The sequence below is a fragment of the Gekko japonicus genome, unplaced genomic scaffold, assembly GCF_001447785.1.
Source record: "Gekko japonicus isolate JY-2015 unplaced genomic scaffold, Gekko_japonicus_V1.1 scaffold231, whole genome shotgun sequence".
NCBI classification, from domain to species: domain Eukaryota; kingdom Metazoa; phylum Chordata; class Lepidosauria; order Squamata; family Gekkonidae; genus Gekko; species Gekko japonicus.
Genome location: NW_015165837.1, coordinates 485,823 through 497,347, shown reverse-complemented (window position 1 = coordinate 497,347; position 11,525 = coordinate 485,823). Strand labels below are relative to the sequence as shown.

Below are 11,525 nucleotides of genomic sequence, written 5' to 3'. Positions count from 1 at the left end.
GAGCTGTTCACTGAGAGTCCCTTCGGCATCCAGTGTATGTTTTCTATTGCCCTCTCCCTGGCTCCCTTTTCGGAACACTCTTCCCGCACTTTAAAAAAAAATACGCCCAGAAAGTGAGAGGGGCGCCGCTAGGCGAGAAGAAACAGAGAGCGACTCTCTGGTTGCAGGAAAGGGGGCGGAGAAAGAGACAAGCTTCGCTCGTGCGCTCTGACGGCTGCAGCGGCTAAGTCGCTTTGAGGCGCATGCGTCCTTTCTTCCACGGACCGGGCGATCCCATCATACCCGTCATTTCCTGCAAGAGCAGTAGAGCGGCACTCACGGGAAGGCTCTAGAGCGGCAGGCAGGAGCAAGGCCGAGGACGATGATGTCGGAGAAGAAGCAGCCCGTAGATTTGGGGCTTCTGGAAGAGGACGACGAGTTCGAGGAGTTTCCTTGCGAAGGTAGCTGCGTGGAACACAGACCGGGGGTGGGGAGGAAGGGGAGTTATATGCTGGGGGGTAGGCCGGCTTGGGGGATTCTGGGTGGGAGGCGGTGTGATTTTAGAGCCTTCACTACAGGCCTCGTCTACAGGCCGCGCACACATGTCAGCCCTTTATTTCTGGGGTCTGTTTTTCTATCATCTCCAGGATGTCTTAAGGTTACTTGTTTATTGTCATTCTTACTCCGTTAAATTTTCATTCCTCCCTTCTTCCAAGGTACTCAGGGTAGTGTGCGCAGTTCTGCATTCCTCCGTTTCATTCTCACAACAACTGTGTGAGGAAGGTTGGTATGAGAGAGGGACTGGCTGGCCCAGGATCACCTAGCAAGCCTCATTATTCATTGGGATTTGAACCCACCCCTCCCTAGTCTGTCCTTTAACCACTACGTCACATACCCAGAATAAAACTTTGTTGGTCTTAAAGGTGCCACTGGACTCAAACTTTGTCCTGCTGTTACAGACCAACATGGCTACCCACCTGAAAACATCACACTGGTTCATAAACACTGTGTCCCTTGCTTAGAAGATGGTGAAGTCCTGGGGAGTTTCTTGGAGACTTAAAATGGGTTTTGCTGGATCAGGCCAGTGGGCTACCATTTTATTTCAGGCCAGCCAATTACCCTAAAGGGCTTCAAAAACAAAGGCCCTATGAGCAAACCCTATGTAGGCTTGAAACTGAATACATGTCAGTTAGTATTTGTGCTGTTAAGGTTGGGGTGGAATGCATAAATACAGATTACCCTGGTGTGATAATTTGGGCAGAAAAGGGTAAAGAAGATGCCAGTGGTTTGCTGCTTTATAGTTTAGTATGTATATTTGACAGGGGACAGGTCTTTCAGCTATTTTTAATATCAGTGCAAAAACTGGAGTGTAAGGAATGCATAAAAACTTCCAGTAGCTCTTAAATAATATTGCATTAAGAGGTGGCCCTATTGATTGTAATAATAGTTGTTTCCAAAAAATTGCTGCACAGGTCACAAAGTTCAATAGACCTTAATGCTTTAGTCCAGGGTTACAGCACAAATATCTCAAGAAAAAAAGGCCCTCAATGTTTGAGTGACCTAGAACAAATTTTGTGGATACTGAAATGTATTATTCTACTACTCCAGTAGATTTGTTGCAAACATACACTCACTTTATACTGTGAATCTTTTTAAAAACAAACTATTTCTTTTCATAAGTGAAACAGTAGCATACACAAGAAAAAGTGTGATTTCTCCAGGAAACACTATTTTATCTTTCACTGATGTTTCAATGTTTGTATCTCATAGTCTTAATTCAAAATCTTGGAGGTATAATAGACTTTGGGGGGAAAACCCTAATATTTATTAGTATTTTGTTTTAAAACTATTTCATAACCTTATGTTTGCTATTTGTGTTCAAGTTTCTTTGTGCTTTAAGTAAAACTTGAGTGCAAGGCACATTCCACTGAAGTCAGCAACACCCACACTTGTTTTAGTGGATCTGGATTGCATTCACTGGATATGGGCTGCCCAGTTTTTTAAACATAACATTCGCAAGCTGATGTTTACGATCTGTTTCAGGATTCCTGCAAATCAAGTCTTGTTCGTTTTATTACTTCTGGGATTTGTGAACTTTTAATATAGCTACTTTAAATACAATCTTAAAACAATTAATTTTGACTTGTTAGTCATTTCCTTATTGCAGAAACTTAAAAAATACTTTTACGTATCTGGCAAGTTCTGTTTTTTTAGTGGTAAGTCAATATGAAATCATACTGATATAGAAGAGAAACACAATCGGCACTGTGCATTTCATAAGTGAATTTGCGCTGCCATTCAAACTTAACCATCTGAACTAAAGTTGTTCTTTTTTTGTGAAGCATAATATTGTGCTACAGCATTGTAATAATTTTTTTTAAAAAAATACTGTGTTTATCACAGAGTCTTCATGAAATTTTTAAATATGTTACTTTGCTGTTTTAGAGCAACAGACGAACTATGTTGTGGTTACAAAGTGTCAGTCTTAGCAAATTTTCTTACAATCATACTTTTTGTCATTTTGTGTTATGTTGAATTCACAAAAATATTTTTATATTTCTAAATCCCTAATAATGTTATCAAATCTTTAATTTTATGATGACATAATACAGTTAAACAATAGTTTTATACTGTATACATATCAGTTTACAACAAACATCCTTTGGCTATATTAACAGCATAATTTCTTTCTTACTGCTGTTGTGAAATGTCTTTGTTTTGACTATAATGAAACATGGTCAGTTAAGTAAACAGACCCAGTTGAATTAATACTAATTTATAATATATATTTATATTGGACTTTCCTCCAAATATAGCCATAGCAGTTTGAAACAAGAAAACCTTACAGTATCCATAAAAAAGTAAAAAAATAAAACCAAAAAATATCTCCAGTAATACATGTCAGATAAGTGTCTCAGACATCATGAACAACTTTAAGAAAACTACTACTAGATGGTAATAATAAAATGCTAAGTTTTACACACAACTCTACATTCAAAGCAAATGTACATTAAAGAAATTATTGCAAGTGGCCATGTTAGGTCCCTTTCATATGGGCCCTTTGGCTTCTGAAGGCAAACAGATTTTGTTAAAGTTTTCATACAGCCTACATGTAACAAAACTGGCCTCTCACAGTTAATGAAACCTTAATCTGGGGTTTCAAATGTTTTTCTCCAATGGGTTTTTGTTGTATTTTATCTTTAAGGTGTGTGAAACCTCAACAACAAAAAAGTCTGTTTGCCTTCAGAAGCCAAAACAGGTTAAAGCCCATATGAAAGGAACCTTAGTCTGCTGCAGCAAAAATAATAAATAGTTTTGGGGGCACCTTTAAACTGTGCAGATTGAATGTAACAACTCTTAATGTGTCTGAAATAGACTGGCTCACAAAATCTTATGCCACAATTGATATGTTAGTTTTTATGGTATTGCATTTAGAGTTTTGAGGAAGAAAAGCTTTTTCCCTTGTCAAGAGTTATTCTACCATTCCTCTCAGTTTCTTTGGTAAATCCCAACACAACTAAATGTATTTTTGGTCTTTGCATTTCAAAATTAATTTAGAGCTCTGCGGGAAGTGAGTATATCTTCCACTCCAAGTGTGAACATATTTATTTATAAAAGGGTCCAATTTAATCAATGGAATTCTTTTCGTTAAAGTACACTTGAAGTAAAGATACTGGTCATCTGCATAGATTCAGTAACTAGCAGAAGGGAATGCTATGAGAATAAGAAGAGTGGGTGACTTGTGCTACTCAGGATGAAAGTTTCAATTGTGCAGTGTTTGGTGTTTCTACCGTGTTTAGTGTTACAACAAACGTTGTTTTATTAGAACATAAGTGTATTGTGATCAGAAATGAATTAATACATTGCAGGTAGGGCATCATGTTACCACTGTCTTTGCTGTGTGTGTTAATGTAATAATAGTAACAGTTGCAAGGAACTTGGTAAACAGCCCAGTAAAACCATAAGTTTGGATTTGGAGGCATTTACTTTTCAGTGGCTATGCAGGAGATCCCATTGAACTTGTAGGTTTCAGTATAAAATTTCTAGGCTCTCAGGTGCCTGGGACTTTCTCCAACATTAGCTATGATCTGTATTAGCTGTGAGTTTATTTAAAACAAGGGACGTTTCATAAGATCAGTGTGCCGGTCCCCCAGCCAGGAGGTCCACACTCTAAATGACTAAAACTTTAGGGTGAAAGAAGAGAGTGGGCCACTGCAGATGTGACACTGGCTCCCTGATAACCATGCAGGGAGTACACCAGTGGTGGCAAACCTATGGCACGGGTGCCAGAGGTGGCACTCAGAGCCCTCTCTGTGGGCACGCGTGCCATCGCCCCAGCCTGGCCCAGACCATTATTAAAGTGTCGAATTCTCTGCCAAATAATCTTAAGTAAATGAAAGCATTTGGGATTGCTTTCCTTACTTTGTTTGGATCATCTTAAGTTAATGTATGAGTTGTTTTTTCTAAAACCTCAGTATTCAGGTTAAATTGCCGTGTTGGCACTTTGCCATAAATAAGTGCGTTTTGGGTCGCAGTTTGGGCACTCGGTCTCTAAAAGGTTCGCCATCACTGGAGTACACCATCCCTGCAGCAAATTTACCCCATTTATCCATGGTTAAGGAGTCTGTTAACATTGAAGTTTTAGGGAAAGCCAAGGTTTCGCCTTGTCAGCCAGAATCTAAAGGGCTACCTTGTTAGCCTTAATAACCATTAACAAACTAGCCACAATGGTTAGACTGGGGTTGGAGAATTAATGCGTATTCTGAGGAGGAGAGCAACTTAGAACGAACTGCGATCGTCTAAGACTGGCTCTAGACTGCTGTGGTGAAAGGGGTGGGGTCTCTATTATATCTGCACTGGCCCTGTGAATGTTGGGGAATATAGGGGAAACCTACATTCAAATTACAACATTCTCTCAGCTCTCCTATCTCACAGCATTGTTGGATGTTACTGAACTAAATTCCCTGAAGGCTGGGAAGGATGCACTCTGTAGTAAACTAAAATGTATAAGCCCTGAAATATTTCCATGTTGTGCCTTTGAAAAACATTCGTAGAAGCAGGAACTTGCAGTATCTTGACTAGTATGAAAACAGCAGCAATAGTGTGATACTTTTTATTAAAACCAACAAAACCATCACAAGGCAAGAGGAGCAAGCTCTTAAAGTTGCCAAAAACTCTTGTTGAGGCTGGATGTTCAGTACAAAAGGGGGGAGGGGGTAATTCAAGGCCTTATAAAAATGCCCCAAAGTTTGAACCAGTCTTAAAAATGGAGTGTAAGAGGTAAGAGAGCCAGTTTGGTGTAGTGGTTAAGTGCACGGACTCTAATCTGGGAGAACCGGGTTTGATTCCCCACTCCTCCACTTGCAACTGCTGGATGACCTTGGGCAAGCCATAGTTCTGACAAGAGCTGTCCTTGAAAGGGCAGTAATTGAAAGCTCTCAGCTCCACCTACCTCAGAGGGTGTCTGTTGTGGGGAGGGGAAGGGAAAGGAGTTTGTAAGCTGCTCTGAGACTTCTTTGTGTAATGAAGGGCGGAGTATAAATCTAATCTCTTCTTCTTCTATATTAGATAGTATTTTGCACCCAGCCGCCCTGAGCCCGTTCGCGGGATGGGCGGGATATAAATATAATAAATAAATAAATAAAATAATTCAGTCTGCAGCACCTTCTGTGTTCTATTTTAATATTGCTATGAACTTCACACATTGGGAACTTCACTCTATATGCCCCAAAACATCTTTCCCTCCTGTTTTAGCATGTTTGTTCTCACTGAATAACTGGCATGAAGAATAGTTCTGACTTCTGAGGAACTTAACAAATTTATTCTCTAGTTTGTCCTGGTTGGTTGGTCCTAATAAAAGGCATTGCACATGGCTGCTGTAGGATTTTTAGCAACCTACAGTTTTTGTCATAGTACAGTGTATTTGACTCAAGCAGCACTCTTCTGGTCTCTTTTAACATAAGAAGTGTGACACAAAAGTGTTTTTAAAAACTTGGTTTTAATTCTATAATTACAGATCGGACGCAGTCAAAATACTGAGTGGCAGAACACATCTGTTGTCGTTTTTGATCTTTTAGGGGAAGGGCTATGGCTCAGCGGTAGAACCTGTGTTTTGCATGCAGAAGGTCCCAGGTTTGATCCCTGGCATCTCCAGTTAAAAGGGCCAGGCAGTAAGGGATGTGAAAGACCTCTGCCTGAGACCCTGGAGAGCCATTGCCAGTCTGAGTACAGAACACTTGACCTTGATGGGCCAATGGTCTGAATTCAGTATTAGGCAGCTTCGTGTGTGTGTGTGTGTGTGTGTGCGTGTGTGTGTGTGGATTGGAAAAGGTGTCCAACATTGTACTGTTTGCTTGTTGCCAGTCCTTTTGCATGTCGAACCTCACATATTGTACTTTTATATCAGAGCCTCTAAAGAGAAAGTATACATTTTGTCACAGTCACATAGTTAATTGTTTGAGTCTCCTTTTTGCAGTCATACATTAGACTTTTTGTAACTTCACATGTAAGCTTTAAAATTGCTTGGTGTTATTGCAAAGGGATCTGCAGAGCTAGAAGGACAAAATAGAGACTCTCAGCTCTTCGCTAGCCATCCAGAACTCAAATCCATTTACTTTCTGTATTTGGAGTCCACCTGGTTTTTAACTTCCTGTGCTACTCTCAGCTCTTTGGGCAGACAGCATCAGGTTTGCTGCGCTCTCATCTGTTTGCCTAATTTCTTCACTGCATCTTGATGTCTGCTGTGGCTCATACCAGTTCACCTTGCTTGTTCTTTGCACCTTGAACACAGATCTTCAGCCTTGCACATCTGGGATACCTGTGGCCACACATTATCAGCCAAACCTTTTTAAGGGGGTCAGTCTCTGAAGTGCTTTTACCATTTGACTCTAGACATGCCTTCGCAAACCATGGTGCTTGGTTTGAGTCCAAACTTGACTGTTAAAATACCTATACTGATAATGAAAAAAGTTATCCTTCAACAAAAATATGTTGAAATGCTGTGGGGGGAAATGCAGCACTACACATCTTAATCTGGAAACACTTGTGTCTCTTTGTCTTTTTAACTCCATCATTTACTGTTGCAGTGTTGTGGTTCCTTAAGGAAGCTTTGCATTAAAATAATACCCTGCTGCAAATTTGATTCTTAAATTTAAAAGGAATGAGGCCTCTGTTATTTCTGAAATGTTTTACTGATTTTCAACAGTATGGAGTATAAAATGAACTTGTTCTGCATCTTGTTTTCAGACTGGGCTGGTTTAGATGAAGATGAAGATGCACATGTGTGGGAGGACAACTGGGATGATGACAATGTCGAAGATGATTTCTCCAATCAGTTAAGGTAACTTGAAAATATTCAGTACATGCAAACAAGTAAAACAAAAATGGTGCAGGCTAGAATCCCTAAATCAAGAACCAGATCTGACACGGCTCCACGCTCAGCATAGGATGGGGTCTTATTACAGAAGACATAAGTGGTAAATGTGTCTGTTTGTGTCTCCACACTGATGTTTAACCATGCTGTGCATATGATAGCGATATACACTAATGTGGAGTACACTTGAGGCACCAGCATTTCTCAATGGGTTAAACTGGCCATCTCTAGTTGAATTTGAAGTATATCTTGTAGTCTGAAAAGCTGTTTTGGGTTAGGTTCACCTCAACAGCTAGAATTTCAGAAAAATTGCAGGTAAATCAGGAGGAGGATATGGTACTTAAAGACTGAGCCATATTCAGTTACTTCATGTGGCAAAGCAGTTCACCTTTTGTGTCTCCATGTACAGATTAAGGCTCACAAGTGCTCTATCACTGCACATGCTTATTCCTGTTCTTTTGGCAGTGTGCTTGGAAATGTCTAATGTTTCCTTCTTGCCTTGAAATGTGAGTAGCTCTTCAAAGTGAAGAAGACAGAGCCCCAATGTGCAGTTAATGTAGAACTTCGTTCTTAGATCTGTGCTGTCTGTCCTGGAAATAGAGTCCAAGGAAAAATTGGAACATAGTATAAATTCCTATTGAAACTTGTCTTATGCAGCGATATCCTTTGTTTAAAATATTTTAAGACTGAGGGACGAATAATTACAACACACTTTAAGAGATTATGTCCATACTGTGTTTAAATGAAGTCAGACATCCAGTATTTTGCATGGTGGTTTAATACATGTTGGGGGGTGGTTTGTCTTTACAGAGCGGAATTAGAAAAACACTGCTATAAGATGGAAACGGCATAGCTTCCTCTGATAAGGTCATTTGAGATTGGACTGTAAACTGAACACAGAGGTGTGTGGATTGGAATGCAAAATGGAAGATCAGACACTGGACTGACTATTGTTACCCTAATTTTGTTTTGTATAAATAAAAAATTGAATCCACGTGTTGTATTATCTGGATGCTGTTTAAATTCCCCTGTGAATTGCTAATGTGGCCCAAATTAAGTTATTAGCCATGCTAAGGTGTACACGGGTTTGCTTTAACATTGATGTCCTTAGTATTACTGACGGTAACTTCAACGTAAGTACCTTTTGTTGTTTCCTCACTTTGTAACTAAACTAGGAGAAAACTTGGCAATGCTTACTCTTCAGCACTACTTAAGAAGTCTTAAAACGAATTACAACAATGAGCTCAATACTTCAGAAAAAGAGACTCATTTTAGAGGCCACCCACAAAAGAGTGGTTGGTAGTGGCAGCTTTGTAGTCCAGTTTAGGGATGGGCACAAACTGAATTACAAACCAAAATTCATTGGCCCGGTTCATGGTTTGTGAGCCTTGGTTCATGCGATTGAGTCTCCCAAAAACCAAAACATTTTTCATGGAGGTTCGTAGGAGTGGTTTCTGGGCCAGACATGCTCGTGCCAGTGAATCAATTGTCCAAGCAATGGAAGGGGATGGACTTCTGTGATCCTTCTGCAGCCCTGGAAACACCAACAGTGGCCCTCCAAAGCTTAATAGGCAACACTGGCTGCCAGCCAAAGAGCTCCCATTCTGCTCTAAGCCTCTAGCTTGCAGCGGATCCATTTGACACACTCCTGAACCTGTGGCTGCTGTGATTTCCCCAGAGAGCACTTTCCTGGGGGCATCTGCTTTGGGTGTGTGTGACAGCCCCTCTAAATCCAATCCTCACCAAACTTGGAGGGCAGGTAGAGGAGAATCAGCTGGAGACTTGCTGCAAGTTTGGCATCTCTAGCCCTCGGGGGGCTGTTCTACCGCATCATGAACCACAAAGTGGTCTGTTAAATGGGGGGGTTCGTTGTTTGTGAGACCCCACAAACCTCCATTTTCTTGGTTCGTGCCCATCCCTAGTCCAGCTTCCATGTTTCAATTCGTTTACAGCTGAGAGATTTGCCTGTTTTAGACCTGTCAACATCATAACAGTTGAAGCCATGCTGCCAAACTGCCCAGTATTGATTTTTGTACTAGCTACCCTGGAAATGGAGTGTCAGATTGCAGCGTTGATGTTGAATGAATATACTCCCCAGTGTTTGTTTTTCCACGAGTGTCATGAGTAGCAAAAACATCTTGCTTTGTTTTACAGGTCAGGGAGACTTCAGAGCACAGCAAAGAAATACATGGGAGTAACCTAATATTAGTACTAGAAACACTTTCTTTAACCTTGTTTAGCTAAATAACCTTGACTGTTCTCTAGCATAATAGGGTAAATGTAATAATGGTATGTTGCCGGCTTCTAGGGAGACACTTGAGTGGCTTTGCTGAGTCAGCCACACTGGTGACATGTCCCAGCTAGGGTTATGTGCAGGACATCATGACTCCTGTGCCCTGAGCCCGAAAAGGAAATGTCTGCTGCAGTTAGACAGTTAAACTTTAAATTGTTATACAGTTTTGCGTAGTCTGGGGGTAAGAAAGCAAATGGCAACATGAATAGGGTAGCTGTGTTGGTCTGCAGTAGAACAACTAGATACCAGAACATGAAATTGAGCAAACTTCAGAGGACAACTAGATACCAGAACATGACATTGAGCAAACTTCAGAGGACGGCGGAAGACAGGAAGGCCTGGAGGGATCTGGTCCATGGGCTCGCGAAGAGTCGGACTCGACTGTGCGACTGAACAACAACAACAAGCACCTTAGAGACCAGCAGGATTTCCAGGGCAGGAGCTTTCAAGAGTCAAAGCTCCCTTTCGTCATGACTAGGTTAGTCATGCAGTTATTACTCAAGCTACATGAGTCACTTAATCATATGGCAACATTTGTCATAATTCTTGTGTTGACTCACTCTATGTAATCCGCCTTGAGTCCAAGTGAGAAAGGTGGACTTGTATATATGTAAAATAATAGAATAAGAATGCACACGTACAGTTTAAAACTTCTCTTCACACAGTGTTTTGGCATTGAGAGTTGCAAAAAGGGAACACAATTTTGGTTTGTGATTATGGACAGTAATAAAAACTCATCTAAACGTTCATAATACCATTAAGAAAAATGTGGGCCGCTTGGATGCAGGTACTGAACTTTGCCTCTAAATCACTAATAGCGCTACGTGACTAGCTCAATATCCTGTTGAGTTAGGTGTTCTCATTTATATTAAGCTGGAAATGTATTGCCTGGGTCTGAAGTAAGGATTTCTTTACAAAATTTCAGATAGATACTTATGCAACTTCACATGTTGCCTCTGCAGGGACCTCCTCAAAACTTGGAACACACCTGTCAAAAGAAGTCTTTCTTTTTAATTAGTCAACAGAAGTTGTCCTCTAAGAAAGATTAAAGCTTTCTTCTATTCAGACATTGACTGTACAAATGGGTCTGGATGATAGCTGGCATAGAAGTTTTAAATGTTTAGTCCAATTTATTTAGAGAATTCTATGCCACCTGTCCTAGGAACCTGCCTGAGGTGGCTTACAAAATATAGTAAAAACATGAACCACCATAAATGACATTAACTGAAATCCGGTCGGCATCAAAGCAAATGGGCTTGGGTGGGGATGTTGCAAAGCTAAACGAGGCCTGCAAACAAAGTCTTTTAAATAGTTATATTTGCTGGGCACAAGAACTCACCCAGACTAGAAACGTGGAAAGACAATTAGGAAATCTAGTCAGAGTGTGAGTTCGGGAATGTTAACCTGTATTTTACAGGACTGTTGAAATAAATTCTGCACATAACAGCTGGAAATCTTTCCTGATCTTCTTCAATAATGGTTCCCAATAAAGCTTGTTTATGTAGGAGTTGTTAAACTATGACACCAATTTAGGAGGGGGGAGTGAAAACACGCCTATGGGTCTCAGTCCAAATCTTTTATGGTTTTGTGTGAAGTTTGCAGAAAATTGGTAATTCGTCCTTTAAAGAAAAGAGCATTCTCCAACATTCTTGTCCTGTTTTCCTTCTGTCCTGCAGCCTCCTGGGCCGCCTGGTTTTCTATCTACAAAGTTCGCTTGTCCCCTAGTGTTGGCTTCTGAGGGACTTTGGGGGGAAGATGGGGAGCAATCAGCATCTTTTAGCACAGGGGTGTCAAACATGCTGCCTGGGGGCCAGATCAGGCCCCCGGAGGGCTTCTATCAAGCCCATAGTGGTACTGGCTGTCTTCTGCTGCTGCTTCCAG

General features: G+C 40.8%; 1 long non-coding RNA gene across 1 annotated transcript; it reads left to right on the top strand.

The window, feature by feature from the left end:
- Window positions 1-274: 274 nt before the first annotated feature.
- Window positions 275-9,915, top strand: LOC107110203. The gene is made up of 3 exons (XR_001482507.1): window positions 275-440; window positions 7,225-7,318; window positions 8,162-9,915. It is a non-coding gene; the product is annotated as an uncharacterized LOC107110203 (long non-coding RNA).
- Window positions 9,916-11,525: the final 1,610 nt, after the last annotated feature.